The following is an 18,150-nucleotide window of genomic DNA, read 5'->3' as shown; positions in this document are numbered from 1 at the left end:
ACCTCCGTTTCAGGTTTCCTGTCCTCCGGATAGGTTGTCCTGGGGAGCTTCTGCTCCCTTTGGAGATATGTATCTAAATTGTTTTATTTTTTTCTTCACACCCGGGGCTGAGGCTTGGAAGCTGGATTGAATTTGCCTTCCTTTCCTGGTATGGTATAAGTCTTGTAAAACGCAGCCTATTTACCTAGTCTGCTTCCCTGTGTGCTGCCTCCTGTCCATTTCTGCTGCCCCTGAGTGGGGCAGCATGTTTGTCCGGCGACTCTTCCCTTCTTGGAAGGAGGAGTGGTAAATGTGCTGTGGGCAGGTAGGATTCTCAGTGTGGGCTAGACAGTGTCTGGGATGTGTCTGGCCTCTCTTCCGTTGGTGTCCCTTCGGCTGACGTTCCGATAACCGCTTGGAGGAACCACAGCACTGCTGGGCGCTATATAAATAGGCAGCAGGACGGCAGCCAGCTCCTGCAGGTCCTCTGCAAAAAAATAATGTTTTTCAGCCTATAATTACTGTGAGCTGTATAATCCGAGACATCACAGTAGTGAATCACCATCTCAGATACTGGTGATGTCCATTAAAGAAGCGCTGACCCATCAGATGCCCCCAGACCTTCGAGTCCGGTATTTGACCTGTGGGATGATGGGACCCACTAAACATTTAATAATATGCTCTTTCCATTATCTCTTATGGTTTTTTTTTCTATGCCTTCTGTTTCTATAGACTACTAAAGTGGTTAAGAAGTCCAGCTCTAGTGAAGCCAGGACTTGTGGAATCTGTAAAAAAAGACTTTATCGTCCTCTTACTCTAAACCCCTTTGTCAAGTCTGCCTGGATAAGGTCATTTCTGAGCAGGAGCCTTCTTTAATAGACCGTATCAAACAAATTGTGAGGGATGAAGTGGCTTCCTCATTGGAGGCTTTCAAGAGGAAGAGTTCCCAGGATAGTGCCTCGGGTGCACCCTCTGCTCCCTTTAGTGCTGATGACTCTGCTTCAGATGAGGGTGAAGTAGCCTCTGGATCAGACTCTAATGAAGAACAGTCTGGTAGTACTTCCTTCCAGGCAGAAGATGCCAAATGTTTGTTAAAAGCAGTTAGGGCAACAATGGGGTTAGAGGATGTCGGAATCATCTAGATCCGTGTCATATTTAATGTTTGAAAGATTAATTTCTAGACAGAAAATGGTATTTCCAGTATGTCTGAATGTGAAAGCCCTCATTGACAGAGAATGGAAGAATCCTGACAATGTTCTTCATTCCTTCCTCCCTAAAAAGGAAATATTCCTTTAGTGAAAAGGACTCGGCTAATTGGGATAGGCCCCTAGTGTGGACATCCCAGTAGCTATAGTGTTGCAAAAAGGGGTCCTCCCCTTTGAAGATTTGGGGAATTTAGAGGTTCTGGGAATCTGTGGCACGTAACCTTAGACCTAGCATTGCTGCGACTTGTGTGACTAGGTCTGGTTGGGGCAGTTAGAGATACACCTAAAAGATAAGACTCCCCCCCCCCCCCCCCCAAGAGAACTTATTGCCTCTCTCCTTTCATTTGCAAAGGCTGCAGGCTTCTTGGCATATGCATCCGTTTACGCAGTAAAATGATCAGCTAGGGCTGCGGCTATGTCTAACTCCACCCGCAGGGCTCTATGGGTTAAAACATGGAAGAGGGGAGATCAGAGATCGAAAAACAGGCTGTGTGCGATTTCTTGTGAGGGAGATCTATTATTTAGCTCCTGTTTGGATAATATATTAGATAAGGCATCCGATAGAAGGGGTTCCCCGTCCCTCCGCCCTGTGGGAAAAGTTTTTTCCCCCGAAAGAATAGATACAGACCCTCAGGGGGAAGGAAGATTCCCTTTAACAAAAAGGGTTTCATTTTTGCCCAAGTTATGAGCAATTTTATATTTATGCAAATGAGCTTTTCAATGGACAACTGGGCGTGTTTTCTCGTTTTACCAACTGGGCGTGTTTTCTCGTTTTACCAACTGGGCGTTGTGAATAGAAGTGTATGACGCTGACAAATCAGCGTCATATACTTCTCATTGTTCCCACCCAGCTTCTTTCACTGCAGACATACAGCGTGACGTCACCCACAGGTCCTTCAACCTTGGCGTCAGACAGAGAAGATACATGGGCTCCAGCCATCCGAGAAGGTAATATGCTCGTCTCTAGGGAGTTTACTATGCTTACCTGCACACGGTGATGCTGCTGCAGATTCAACTGTACTCTCTCGGACACCTGGAGCCGATGTGTCTTCTCTCTTCCGATGCCAAGGTTGAAGGACCTGTGGGTGACGTCACGCTGTGTGTCTGCAGTGACAGATGCTGGGCAGAACTCCACCTCAACAGCTTATCTGCAGTTAATCTCAGGGGAAAGACACACATGTTGCAGACTTCCTCCACAGGGTCAGAATCGGGCAAGATGAGTGGTGCTTGAACAGGCATATTTTTCTGCAGATGGTTTCCAGATGGGGTCTTCCTCTGATAGATCTCTTTGCCACCAGGGAGAACAAGCAAGTAGGGAAATTGTACTCTCTGAACCCTCTAGATCAGGGGTCTCAAACTCGGCAGGGTAAGTGGGCCGCATATAGAAAAAATGGGAAGTTGGCGGGCCGCATTACTTTCAAATTTGATACAACACAAAATTATTATTAATAAATTACTTATTTGAACTACTATAACACTATATTACTATAATAATAATAATACTACATTACTATAAAATTAATACTACATTACTATAATAATACCGCTAGGTTTTGAGATATTTCTCCACGTGCTTATTTCAACAATCCAGTTTCAGGGTATGTTCACACACACTAATTACGGACGTAATTCGGGCGTTTTTGCCCCTAATTACGGCCGAAAAATGCGCCTCAATAGCGTTGACAAACATCTGCCCATTGAAAGTAATGGGCTGACGTTTGTCTGTTCACACGAGGCGTATATTTATGCGCCGCTGTCAAATGACGGCGCGTAAATAGACGCCCGCGTCAAAGAAGTGACCTGTCACTTCTTGCGGCATAATTGGAGCTGTTATTCATTGACTACAATGAAAAGCAGCGACAATTACGTCCGTAATGGACGCGGCGTTCAAGCGCCTGCACATTCCGTTACGGCTGAAATTATGGGGATGTTTTCTCCTGAAAACATCCCCGTAATTTCAGCCGTTACGGACGCTGCCGTGTGAACATACCCTAAGTGTCGCTAAATGCAGTCCGGCGGCTCAGTTGGCAGCGTTTGGCAGACACACATGTCAAGATTGGGCAGCCCCTTTTTAGATGCTGCCGCAGTGCCCTCTATGGATGCTGCCGCAGTGCCCCCTGTAGATGCCGCAGTGCCCTCCGCAGATGCTGCCGCAGTGCCCTCCGCAGATGCTGCCACAGTGATGTCAGGGGCTTGCCCAGAGCTGGAGTCCCGGAGCAGAGCCGCTTCTAGCACTCTGCCTGGGATTCCAGCTCTGCTCCTGACATCACTGTCCATATATGGACAGAGATGTCAGGGGCAACCCCAGAGCTGGAGTCCCGGGCAGAGCGCTAGTAGGCTCTTCCTGGGACTCAAGCTGTGGTCCTGACATCACTGGGACTCCTGCTCTGGGGAATTCCACAGAGTCCCGGAGCAGAGCCTGTACTAGCGCTCTGCTCGGGACTCCGCTCTGGGGAAGACCCTGACACACTGTCCATATATGGACAGCGATGTCAGGGAATTCCACAGAGTCCCAGAGCAGAGCCTGTACTAGCGCTCTGCTCGGGACTCCGCTCTGGGGAAGACCCTGACACACTGTCCATATATGGACAGCGATGTCAGGGAATTCCACAGAGTCCCGGAGCAGAGCCTGTACTAGCGCTCTGCTCGGGACTCCGCTCTGGGGAAGACCCTGACACACTGTCCATATGTGGACAGCGATGTCGGGGAATTCCAGAGTCTAGCGGCTCTGTGTCCCGCGGGCCGCAGATGACAGCCCCAGGGGCCGCATGCAGCCCACGGGCCGCGTGCTTGAGACCCCTACTCTAGATCATCCTCTAGCTGTGGATGCTTTGAGTCAGTCCTGGGGTCAGCAATTGGGATTTGCCTTCCCATCCCTTTGTCTTATTCCCAGGTATTAAAGAAAATCATGTTAGACATAGCTGCAGTGATTCTGATTGCTCCAAGGTAGCCCAGGAGAGCCTGGTTCACTTTGCTCACGTCCCTGTTAGTAGCTCTTCCTTGGGTCCTTCCCATCGGGAAGGATCTTCTCTTTCAGAGTCCCCTTTTTCAGCCTCATCTCCACAAATTTCAATTGACGGCATGGAATTTGAGAGTTGAATTCTCTCTAGAAAAGGTATTTCGGACAAGGTAGTAGACACACTCTTAGGCCCCATGCACACGAACGTAAAAACGCCCGTAATTACGGGCCCATAGACTTCTATTGGCCAAGGGTACCTTCCCATTTGCTTACGTGAAGGTGCCCGGGCCGTTGAAAAATATGGAACATGTCCTATTTCAGGCCGTAATTACGGCACGGGCAGGCCCATAGAAGTCTATGGGGCTCCCGTAATTACGAGTGGCTATGTGTGTGCACACGTGATTACGGGAGCATTGCTAGGCGACGTCAGGGGATAGTCACTGTCCAGGGTGCTGAGTTAACTGATCGGCAGTAACTCTTTCAGCACCTGGGACAGTGACTACCGCTAGAGTTAATAGTGTTAAAAGTTAACTTACCCAGAACTCCCTGCTTCTTCCTCCAGTCTGGCCTTCCGGGATGACGTTTCATCCCATGTGACCGCTGCAGCGGTCACATGGACTTCCGCGTCATCCAGGGAGGTCGGACTGGATGTATTTACGGGAGGAAAAAAATACGTTCGTGTGCATGGGGCCTTAGACAGTAAGGAGAAAGTGACATCTAACATCTACTTGAGAGTTTGGAACACCTTTACTAAGTTTGTAGCTTCAGAACAAGATCCTCTAACAGATCCTAACATAACAGCCATTCTAGATTTCCTACGGGCAGGAATAGACAAACGACTTAGACCTTGAAGGTCCAGATCGCGGCATTGTGTTCCTTTTTTTATGTTGGGCTAGCCGAACATCCCTGGGTAAAGAGGTTTATATGAGCATCATTACGTCTGAATCCCACTCTTAGGTCTGTTGTACCACCTTGGGATCTAAATACTTTCCTTTCGGGTCTTTCTCAAAGTCCCTTTGAGCCTATTGAAAATATTTCTGTCAGACTACTAACCATAAAATTGACTTTCCTTATGGCCATTACTTCTGCCAGGAGGATTTCTGAGATTCAGGCTTTTTCAGCTCACCCTCTTATACTAAGGTATTCGATGACAAGATGATCGTTAAACCTCTCCCCTCCTTCCTTCCTTCCTTCCTTCCTTCCAAAGGTAGTGTCGAAGATCCATACTTTGCAGGATGTCATTCTACCTTCCTTCTTTCCTGATCCAGAGAACATTCAGTAAGAAAGATTCCACTGCCTGGACGTCAGGAGATGTCTTCTGAGATATATAGAGGTTACTTCTCATTAGAGGAAAGATGACAATCTTCTACAGTTTCAGGGACCTCGTAGAGGTAGTAAGGCTTCTACAGTATCCATTGCCAGATGGATTAAGCAGGCAATACATTTAGCTTATGTGTCCTTATCTCTTCCTCCACCAGGTCAGTGGCCTCTTCCTGGGCTGAGTGAGCAGGAGCCTCTCTTTCTCAAATTTGTAAGGCAGCTACGTGGAGTTCTCCACATACCTTTTTTTAGACATTATCGTCTGCAGGTTCTTTTTGGAGCAAATGCTTCCTTTGGTAACAAAGTCCTGCAGGTTGTTGTCCCTCCCTGATGACTACTAGTTTAGTCTTGCATGGGTGCTGTCATGAGCGATGCTGAAACAATAATTACTTATCGGTAATTGTTTTTCTGGAGCTCATGACCGCACCCTATATATTCCCTCTCTTATAAGATTTTATTTGACACCAAGAGTCAGTTAACTCTTTATCCTTTCCTCTGCGTGGAGGTCTATAGGTCAGGGTCTGGCCTAGGCAGAATAGGGATATAATTTACCAGATTTGGGTTTCTTTTATTTCTGCCTCTTATGTTATCTTTCAAGAAGCCTTTTTTCTTTTTTTGGTTTCACTCCTCCGGGTACTTCCTTTCTTGCAAATCACTGAGGTGTGGAGGGGGTGTGAACCTTTTTATCTCCTCTATGTCCTTTCCTGTCCTGGGATGGGCTGTCTCCTCGAATGGATGCTGTCATGAGCTCCAGAAAACCAATTACCAGTAAGTATTGTTTTCTTGATTCCGATACAAGGCCTCAGTGTAAAAAAAAACAAGAAACCTTTAAATATACTTACTGTTGCAACTCCTTCTCGTTCCTGTGTTCTGGCTTTCCAGGTGCGTACATACTGATTGGCTGCTGTGGTGATGTCCGTATATATGACACATCACAAGTTGTCCACCCTGGTCAAGTGACATGTTAGTACTAATGGCACCATGCTCCAGTGTAAATGGGAATCACAAAGGTAAGTAGATTCAAAAGTTTATATATTTATTTATTTATTTTATTTTTTTTTTTCATCTCCCCAGTTGTCTACACAACAGAACACCTAAGATTGCTCCCTTCGCTTCCATAAGGCACAGGGAAAACATAGAGAGGTTTAAAAGCTTCTCTCCACCATCTACTTTTAGTGCTTTTCCTGTCCCTGACAGTGCACTATACAAGCAGAGAGGTAAAAGCGTCTAAGAGGCTCAGAAGATTAACCTACCGGTTTCTGCAGCTGGGGTTCGGTATAGCAGGTGCTTCCCTCCCCCATTTGGAACATTGCCGGAACGCCTGCGGTGCAGTGCTTTCCTTACATTAGCAGCCTCGAGGTGCAGGCTTGATACACTACAGGGTTGCCATTAAGATGGATATTTCCTGTTTAGCGAAATCCTGCTGCCATCAGGGGGCAGACTATAAGTATTGCGGCAGTATGCGCCCTTCAGTGCAATGACTCGAGACTATGATAGGGACAATGTCTGATGTCACTTCCAGCTGGGAAGTTTAAGAGAAATGCTGACTGGGGACAGAATCTCATGCAGCAGTGTTTACCTAGTTGTCAGCATGGCTGTCCTTACCACTGGCTCTAATTCTGTGGAGCAGCAAGCAACCCCTGGCCCAGTAAGTAATCCCCTGTTGGTATGCTTATGTTTTGGGTTATACCTGCTGGCATTACTGATTCTCCTCTCCCTATGTGATTGAAATGGTGATGCTACCCCAAAATCTAGGAGGAACCACAATAATTGTAGAATATGCTATAAGGTGCTTCCTTCTGCCTACAAAAACCTCTTATGCCAAAATGATACATATAAAGTGATGAATCTCCAGTGTTTATGGATTAAATAAAAAATTTGGTTGAAGAGGATCTGTCACTAGTTAGTAATGCCCTATCTCCTAGCTAATCTAATAGTCTCTGTCACATTGAAAATGCTAGTGAAAATTTTGTCCCAAAAAGTTTATTATTTTAAAAGTTATGAGCTTTTTTTTTCTAAATATGCAAATGAGGCTATACCAGACAAGTGGGTGTCAACACCAGTGATTCTCCTGAGGTGGAGCTCCCTCACAGCCTCTGATGCTGTCCTATCAGCATGAAGCCGCTTCACACAGAGAGATTGAGGAAGGAGGATCACTTAGGCCTCATTCACACGGCAGGGTTTCCCGGCCGGGTGCCGGCCGTTCATAAATCGGCCGGCACCTGGCTGCATTAGGAATAATAGACCCCTAATGGGGCTATTCACACGGCCGTCAAAAACCGGCCGTCAAAAAATAGGACATGCTCTATCTTCGCCCGGGTACCCGGCCGCCCGGCTCCCATAGAAGTCTATGGGGCCGGGTAATACACGGCCATCACCGGGATGTGTCCCGAGTGATGGCCGGGTTTTCCGGAGCCTGCGCTCTATCTCCTCCTCCTCACAGCGCAGAGTGCATGTGAGGAGGAGGAGTTGATGCCATTCTGACGAATGGCATCGCTGTACACGGTGTGGCAGGGCCGGGGTGTACAGCAGGTGGAAGGGAGCGCTGCGCTGGCTCCCTTCCCCTGCTTGAAAAGCACCCTGGCCCGGCGACACCTTCGATGGCGCCGCTAGCAGCTGCAGCTGCTGCTGCTGCGGCTGCTACTACTGCAGCGACGCCACTATAGCAGAGCGGGGAGGTATCTCCCCGCTCTGCTATGTGCTAGCCGCACATTAGCTCCTTGAAGGAGCGGAATCCCAGTGTTTTCGGGGATTCCGCTCCTGGACAGAGCGCTTGATATCTCTGTCCATATCTGGGCAGTGACATCAGGGGAAACTCCTGAAGCGGAATCCCCGAACATATGGGGATTCCCCTTCAGGAGTTGCCGCTGATGTCACTGTCCGGATCTGCCCGGCCCGGCACGGATGCAAAACTTAATGCAAACCGGCCGGGCAAAATGGCCGATTTTACCGACCGACACTCGGGCTCGGGAACGACCCGGTCGTGTGAATCCCGCCTTAAAATAGCTATACCTCCGGCTGTGGACCACCTAGAACAGTGGCATATGAACTCGTGACCTTTTTTCAGATTCTGAATTATCATCTGATTTGCCTACATCAGAGGAGAAAGAGGAAGGTGACGAAAATGATTGTTCCTCTGATGACAAGGGGGGGGGGGAATACCTCTTTTCATCTAACGAAATTTAAGAACTATCAAAAGCTATTAGAAGTAAAATGAAAGTTTGAAGAGGTAAATAAGAGCAGGTCTATCCAAGATGAGATGCTCAGAGGCCTAGACACCGTACGGAGGCCCCCCCCCCCCCCCTCCTAATACATAACAATATACACAGGTTTATTAAAGCGGAGTTAAAAAAATCTTTCAAAAAATATATATTATTTACCTAGGGGTCTCAATAAGAGACCACCGTTTGATGAAGAGGGAATGGCTGATTGCGATACTCTACCTAAGATTGATGCTTCTGTGGCAAATATTGCTAAAAAAAACAACCATCTTTACCATTTGAGGATGAGGAGAGACCCGATGGATCGCAAGGCTGAAGGTCTATTAAAGAAAATCTGGGAACCCGTCTCCGCACTTCTTTGACCGTGTGTTTTATCTTCACGTGTGGTTAGGGCTCTTTTTATTTGACTAGTACATCTTCTACTACCCCTTCTAAACATTGCTACGGGATTTCTTATGATCCTCTGGAGTCTGTGAAGATGGCAGCCAGAGCTGTAGTATTATATAATTCTATCAGATGAGTGCTCTGGTTAAAATCATGGTCAGGAGTAGAGATGAGCGAACTTATGAAAAGTTTGGTTCGGCTGGTTCGCCGAATTTCACGAAAAAGTTCGATTCGGACCGAACTAGTTCTGACCGAACCTGTAATTTCCGTGCACCGAGCATGGTACTGTCCAGGGTGCTGAAAGAGTTAATGGGCTGCACTAACTCTTTCAGCAACCTTGACAGTACCATGCTCGGCGCGTGGAAAATACAATTTTAATGTAATACATTTTTTTTTTAAATACGTTGATACTTACATTCCTCCTGTCCGGCCTCCAGCGATGACGTTTCATCCATGTCGCCGCTGCAGCCAATCACAGGCTGTATTGGCGGTCACGCACGTCACGTGACAGCCTCTGCAGCCAATCACAGGCTGTCGCGGCCTCTGCAGCCGATCACAGGCTGCCGCGGCCTCTGCAGCCAATCAAAGGGTTTGTTTGTAATCGGTTACCGTAGAGACACACATTGTGTTTTTAACTGGGCGTGTTTATGTGTATGACGCTGACCAATCAATCAGTGACCAGTCAGCGTCATACACTCCTCAACATCTGCACGCTCCTCTCCTGAAATATTCTGTGCTGCTGTGAACTCTGCTCTTACCATTACGTAGCTCTCAGTCTGTTACCTCTCCTCCACTCCTGTCCTCAATAACACCTTCACATGATTGGCAAGTCACCACCCCGCACAAGATCCACACGCTCATCTCCTGAAATACTCTGTGCTGCCTTAAACTCTGTGGACAGGTCAGGATCCTGTTTCTTTTAAATGCTGCTGGGGAACCCGCTCAATCCACTATATAAGGCTGCGCCTCCATCCTCTTCTGCCCCAGTCACTTATTCCCAAGCACTGTAAACTTTCAGATTGGTTGCGCTGTGAATATTCGGAGAACGGGATTGGTTTATGTGCAGGGTAATGAACATATAGACAAGCAGTAGAAGACTGAATAAGGGCTGAGCATTTCATTGAATTCAGTCTTCTACTGTCTGTATGTTCCGAGCTACGTAATGGTAACAGCAGAGTTCACAGCAGCACAGAATATTTCAGGAGAGGAACGTGCAGATGTTGAGGAGTGTATGACGCTGACTGGTCACTGATTGGTCAGCGTCATACACATAAACACGCCCAGTTAAAAACACAATACACGCCCAGTTGGACATAACGAAAAAAAAACGCCCAGTTGTCCATTTCAAAGCTCATTTGCATATATGCACACGACCGTAAAAACTCCCGTTATTACGGGTCGTATTTACGACCCGTAATAACGGGCTCATAGACTTCTATTGGCCACGGATACCTTCCCGTTTTCTTACGGGAAGGTGCCCGTGCCGTTGAAAAAGATAGAACATGTCCTATTTCAGGCCGTAATAACGGCACGGGCAGCCCATAGAAGTCTATGGAGCTGCCGTAATGACGGGTGGCTACATGTGTGCACCCGTCATTACAGCAGCGTTGCTAGGCGACGTCAGTAAATAGTCACTGTCTAGGGTGCTGAAAGAGTTAACTGATCGGCAGTAACTGTTTCAGCACCCTGGACAGTGAATTCCGATCAGAATATAGAGTAACCTGTAAAAGACGTTCATACTTACCGAGAACTTCCTGCTTCCTCCAGTCCGGTCTCCCGGCCGTTGCCTTGGTGACGCGTCCCTCTCGACATCCGGCCCGACATTCCTGGATGACGATTCAGTCCAAGTGACTGCTGCAGCCAATCACAGGCCAATCACAGGCCAATCCCAGGCTGCAGCGGTCACATGGACTGCCGCGTCATCCCGGGAGGTCGGACTGGATGTCGAGAGGGACGCGTCACCAAGGCAACGGTGACGCGTCCCTCTCTTGACATCCAGCCCGACCTCCCTGGATGACGCGGCAGTCCATGTGACCGCTGCAGCCTGGGATTGGCCTGTGATTGGCTGCAGCCTGTGATTGGCCTGTGATTGGCTGCAGCGGTCACTTGGACTGAATCGTCATCCCGGGAGGTCGGACTGGAGGAAGAAGCAGGGAGTTATCGGAAAGTAGGAACTTCTATTTTTTTTACACGTTGATGTATATTGTGATCTGAAGTCACTGTCCAGGGTGCTGAAACAGTTACTGCCGATCATTTAACTCTTTCAGCACCCTGAACAGTGACTATCTCCGCCGGGTTCGGTCAAAACGTATTCGGTTGTCCCGGTTCGCTCATCTCTAGTCAGGAGACATGACAACAAAAAAATAAATGACGTTCTCTTCCCTTTCATGGCCAATTTGTTTTTGGGTGGGATCTGGATAAGATTCTGGAAAATGTTTTTGGCAAAAAGAACGGTTTCCCTGAAAAGAAAACTCAAAGAAAGATATAGATTCAGCAGTTCCAGATTTTAGAGGCAAGAAAATAAAAGGCATAAAGGTGAAACAGGTTGTTGGAGCCATCAGAAACAGAGCAGAGAAAGACTATTTCTCTTCAATCCCAATCAAGCTCCAAAACAATGAGGCCAGGGAAGTAGGAGAAAAACTATTCCTCTTAACAGAAGAATGGCTCAAGATCTGGGCTACCCAGGGCTTATAAAAGTCCTCCAAGAGAGTCAGGGTATGTTCACACGCTTAACAAAAAACGGCTGTAAAATACGGAGCTGTTTTCAAGGGAAAACAGCCTCTGATTTTCAGCCGTTTTTTAAGCATCAAGCGTTTTTTGATACGTTTTTTTACCGCTGTTTTTGGAGCTGTTTTTCTATTGAGACATTGAAAACTGCTCCAAAAACGTCTTAAGAGGTGACATGCACTTCTTTTTTACGGGGCATTTTTTTACGCGCTGTTTTTAAAAACGCCATGTAAAAAACCGCCCCGGGGGAACGAAAAGCCATTTTCCCATTGAAATCAATGGGGAGATGTTTGGAGGCGTTCAGCCTATGTATTTTCATCCATTTTTCGGGGGGTTTACGGCCCACAAAACAGCTGAAAATAGCCCGTGTGAACATACCCTTAAAAGAACAAGTTTTCCTCTCTTCCCCCAGAAAGATATCTTCTAACCAGTCTTCTGAAGAGTCTGCAGAAGAACCTTCTGGAAGGTGTGAAAGATCTCCTATCCCTTCAAGCCATCCAGCCAGTACCAAATGAAGAATGGGGTACAAGATCTGGTTCACCAGGTTATGTTCACCATCTCCACTCTTCAGCTACTAAGATGGCTTCTGAGCTAGGAAAAATCTTGTCCCATCATGCAAGACAAAATTCCTGGGACTCATTGTGGATTGATCTTCCCAGAAGTCCTATCTTCCAGTAGACAAGATATTGTCCATTGGTCAATACCTTCTCTAAGAAGTACACACCAAAGAAGAAAATTCATACAGAACCAAGAATAGCCCAAAAAAAAAATTCCTTTTATTAATTCAATAATAAAAATATGCATGTGCATATGAATATAAGAAAATGAGTACACTCACACGCTGGAAGGAACACAAAAAAATGGTGGGCTACCCTGGTGTCACAATCTGGTATACAGTTCCATAAGAAATCATGTAAACAGCTCAAAAATCAACAAAAACGCTTTTAGATAAAGATGCACGGATAACAGAAATCCATAATATTAAAAGTAATCATCAGTAATTAATAGAGATGAGTGAATCAATTCTACACAAAATCAAATTCGTTACGAATTTCCCAATAGTTTTGGATTTTAGCGAATCTGAAAGTTTTGGGATTCGCTCAAAACGGCAGGCAGCATTTTGCAGATCAAAAGAGGACAGAGAAGAAGAATCACATGATCTCAGGCGGTAGCCTGGGGGGCTTCCCCATTATGCCTTGCAGACATTCCTCACTTTAGCACAGAAAATCATGAGGGGTATAGGGTCTGGATGACATACCCAGTATAAATAGCCCAGCCAGGAAATGCTGGTGCTTTGTGGGGAGACAGAGAGGAGAGACAGGACATCAGACAAAGAGTTAGGTCCTATTACACGGCCTGACGTGGGCCATGTAAACAAGCGCTTATCAATGAGATAACGGGAGATGTGCTGCCGACAACGATAACATTTTCAGCTGCATAAACGATACAATTAGCCGATGAACGAGTGTTTGCTCGTTCATTGGCTGATCATTGCCCTGTTTACACAGAGCAATGATCGGGAAAGAGCATTCTGTGAACGCTCGTTTGCCTGATAATTTTCCCATGTAAAAGGACCTTTTAGAGAATAGAGATAGATAGTGAAGGCAAGGGCCTAGCTAAGGGTTCATGGGCCCCCGATGCAAAGGTTCTTCTTGGGCCACCCCCAAACTTCTCATGGCCGACGGCCCGCAGCTTTCAGCTGCATCGCTGGGTCTCCTAAGTGACGCAACGATGCAGCACTAGCAGCCAGGAGCGTCACTAAGGTCTTGAAACGCCAGGAGAAATAGCTCCAATACATATACCCCACCAAAAAAATGTGTGCGCGTGTATGTATAGGTGTATATAGGAGACAGCATATCTGTAGCACTACGACCCTATAGCTATGGATAGGATTAGATACAGTGGCTCAACAGAAAGTATGACACATGATAGGATTAGCTATAAGGCCAAGCAGACAGTATCACACATGATAGGATTAGATACAGCGGCTCAGCAGATAGTATCACACATGATAGGATTAGATATAAGGCCCAGCAGACTGTATCACACATGATAGGATTAGATACACCGCTCAGCAGACAGTATCCCACGTGATAGGATTAGATACAGTGGCACAGCAGACAGTATCACACATGATAGGATTAGCTATAAGGCCAAGCAGACAGTATCACACATGATAGGATTAGATACAGCGGCTCAGCAGATAGTATCACACATGATAGGATTAGATATAAGGGACAGCAGACTGTATCACACATGATAGGATTAGATACACCGCTCAGCAGACAGTATCCCACGTGATAGGATTAGATACAGTGGCACAGCAGACAGTATCACACATGATAGGCTTAGATATAGGGCCCAGATCGCTGACATTGCAGCTCCAGCGATGGAATCAGGAAAGGTAAGAATAATAATTGTTTTGCTTTTTTATGTGTTAGGGTATGTTCACACGCCCTATTTACGGACGTAATTCAGGCGTTTTACGCCTCGAATTACGCCCGAAGAACTGCTCCAAAAGACGGCGCGTAAAAAGTCGCCCGCTTCAAAGAAGTGCATGTCACTTCTTGGGACGTAATTGGAGCCGGTTTTCATTGACTCCATTGAAAACCAGCTCCAATTACGTCCGTAAAAGACGCCGTGAAAAATTCGTGCACTTGTCAAAACGTCTGAAATTCAGGAGTTGTTTTCGCCTGAAAACAGCTCCGTAATTTTAGACGTAATTGGCATTGCCGTGTGAACATACCCTTACTAATGACAACATGTAGAAAAGAAGACAGCACGGCATTTTCTATATGTTGTCATTTGCTGAAACTAACTTCAACATGCACTGAGCACCGCCAGACAAAGGCTGTCGAACCACAGGTCCCAGCAAGCTGAAACACAAAGTCTGTGACATTGCAAGCTAAGGCAGTGCCATTTTTCATTTCTACATTTTGCACAATACCGTTACTAATAAGTTCGGTTGTTGGACTACTTCAGATTCAAGGACTACTTCAATGACGGCGTATTTTTTTATTCTCAATAAAATGGATAATGAGGATTGTTTGGGGGATTTTTATTTCAATAAAACATTTTTCTATGTCTTTGTATTTTTCTAAACTTTATTACTACCGCCTTAGTAATAGCTGCTGGCTGATTGACAACGTCCATACTAAGGCGAGGCTTAATGTTAGACATGAAGAGGCTATCACTAACCCCCATTATTATCCCGGTACCCACCGCCACCAGGGATACCGGAAAGAGCTGGGTACGATCCAGTACCCGAACATCTGTAGTGAAGGTTGGGTACCAGCGCGGCCACAGGCTGGTTTTATTAGGCTGGGAAAGCCCAAAAACAATGGTCCTTCCCACCCTGGTAAAACTAGCCTGCTGCTGCTATATGGTATCTGTCTGGTTATAAAAATGGGGGAACCCCACATCGTTCTTTTTAATTATTATTATTTTTTTTAAATGACGTGGGGTCCCCCCCATTTTTTATGGTTCATGGTTTCAACAAACGTTACCGAAGTGTCGGGATTGTGAATAGACATCCCGTTCTGGCTGAATGTGATGTCTATTCACTGTCGAGACACTTCAGTAATGTTAATGTGGGTGTATGTGACAGTACACACTGTGCTGACTACATGAATGGAGAGAAGTGTATGATGCTGATTGGTCAGCGTCATACACTTCTCTCCACAACGCCCACTTGGTCAAAAGTAAAAACACGCTCAGTTGGGCATTAAGAAAATCATTAGCATAAAGTTAAAATCGCTCATAACTTGGTGAAAATAGATTGTTTTTCTAAATAAAAAACACTCCTGTTACCTACATTACAGAGCTGATCACATTATGTAGGAGATAGGGCACTTATAATGTGGTGACAGAGCCTCTTTAACTCCTTCCCACGATTGGGCGTGACTGTACATCCGGAATCAAAGTGATTTCCCGCAATAGGGCGTACAGTTACATTGTCACCATGTCAACAGACACGGTGACAGCATCCTGATCGCAACTGTCATAGACAGTTGCCGAGCAGGACTCGCGGCACAGGACCAATCAGAGTGGTCCCGTGCCGACATGAGCTGTGATTGGCCAGTCAGTACTGACAGATGTGCGATATTTCTAAAAAACTGCAGAATCAGGGCAATAAATATTCAGTTGTATGTCTCTGGTAAAAACCTTCAGTATTACAGGAAAAATTTATTCAAATGGAATTTCTGCAAAAAAAACAAATGAAATTTGCAAATTTTCCTTCCACTTTGCCTTATTTCCTGTGAAACGCCTAAAGGGTTAAAAAAAACTTTCTGAATGCTGTTTTGAATACTTTGAGGGGTGCAGTTTTTAAAGTGGGGTGATTTGTGGGGGTTTCTAATATATAAAGCCCTCAAAGCCACTTCACAACTGAACTGTTCCCTAAAAAAATGGGCTTTTGAAATTTTATTGAAATTGGGAGAAATTGCTGCTAAACTTATAAGCCTTGTAACGTCCTAGAGAAATAAAAGGATGTTCAAAAAACGATGCCAATCTAAAGTAGACATATGGGAAATGTTAACTAGTAACTACTTTGTGTGGTATAACTATCTGTCTTACAAGCAGATACATTTGAATTTAGAAAATGCTAATTTGTTTGCAAATGTTTTTTAATTTTTGGTGTTTTTTACACAAAATTATTGAATATATCGACCACAATTTTTAAACTAACATAAAGTACAATATGTCATGAGAAAACAATCTCAGAATCGCTTGAATAGGTAAAAGCATTCCAGGGTCATTACCACATAAAGTAGCACACGTCAGATTTAAAAAAATGAGGCTCTGTCATTTGGTCCAAAAGTAGCTGCGTCCTTCAGGCTGGGTTCACACGACCATGTTACGTCCGTAATGTACGGAACGTATTTCGGCCGGAAGACACGGACCGAACACACTGCAGGGGGCCGGGCTCCTAGCATCATAGTGATGTACGACGCTAGGAGTCCCTGCCTCTGCGTGGAACTACTGTCCTGTACTGTAATCATGATTACAGTACGGGACAGTTGTCCTGCAGCGAGGCAGGGACTCCTAGCATCGTACATAACTATGATGCTAGGAGCCCGGCTCCCTGCACTGTGTTCGGTCCGGGTCTTCCGGCCGAAATACGTTCCGTACATTACGGACGTAACATGGTCGTGTGAACCCAGCCTAAGGGGTTAAAGGGGTTTTCTCATCAGGGACATTTATGACATATCCACAGGATATCTCATAAATGCCAGATAGATGCGGGTACCACCTCCGGGACCAGCACCTATCTCTAGAAAGGGGCCCCCTAAACCCTGTTCCGCCGATCTCTGTTGCGGCTGAAGCGTGTGACTTCCAACCATGAGGAAGAAAACAGCGTAGCTCGCTGAGCTACGCTGTTTCCGTAGCTCCCATAGAACTGAATGGTAGTTACGGAAATAGCCTACCTCGCATGTTTCGCTGCTTCCGTGCCATTCACTACTATGGAACTTACGGAAACAGCGTAGCTCAGCGGGCTACGCTGTTTTCTTCTTTATGGTTGGAAAGCACATGCTTCAGCTGGGTTCACACGACCATGTTACGTCCGTAATGTACAGAACGTATTTCGGCCGGAAAACCCTTTAACAGAGCGGCGGAACAGGGTTTAGGGGGCCCCGTTCTAGAGATAGGTGTGGGCCCCAGATCAGGGACCAGCATCTATCTGACATAAATGTCCCTGATTAATATTGAAAAGGGAGAGATTAGAAGTCCTGCAAGGCAAAGCAGCACAGTATCTCCTCCTACAAACAGAGCTAGCCACGCCCTCCTAGAAAAGAGAAGACGCAGATGACTTTTATAGGTCACTTGTCACGGGGGCGGGGCTCGTATTCTAATATTTGGTGTTCCCCGCTTGCTTTACATATTTGCACTTATTTATCAATATCTCCCGTGTAACCGCTCAACGTTTACCTCCCACACTATGAAGAGACATATTATAACAACATAACGTTCCATTAAGCGGTGTTTCAAGCGTCGCCATAAGTTCAGATTACGCGCGGCTACCGGGGTATATAAAGAACAGGGAGCGCCTAGAGTGACAGGCATTCTGAAGACCTGACGTCTAGGCCACGTACCGAGGACGTCAGTTCCTCCCACAGCCTAGGGGAAAGTCCCCGGACCTCGGGCAGAAAGTGCCGTGTGCTCCCGAAGCGCGCAATAATCCTGCCCTACTACTCACAGCACGTCCGCCAAGAAGCTCTCAGAGCCGAGCGGCTTGGGTGAGGGCGGGACCTATCGTCAGTCGCCATAGAAACGCAGGTAGCGAGGCAGCGACCACGCTAACAGAACGGGGCTCATTCTCAGAATGCTTATTTTATTGTTCCTTCATCGTAACGTT

Source organism: Rhinoderma darwinii, chromosome 1, assembly GCF_050947455.1.
Source record: "Rhinoderma darwinii isolate aRhiDar2 chromosome 1, aRhiDar2.hap1, whole genome shotgun sequence".
NCBI lineage: Eukaryota > Metazoa > Chordata > Amphibia > Anura > Rhinodermatidae > Rhinoderma > Rhinoderma darwinii.
The sequence above is the reverse complement of the archived record's forward strand: the minus strand, read 5'-3'. Positions refer to the sequence as shown.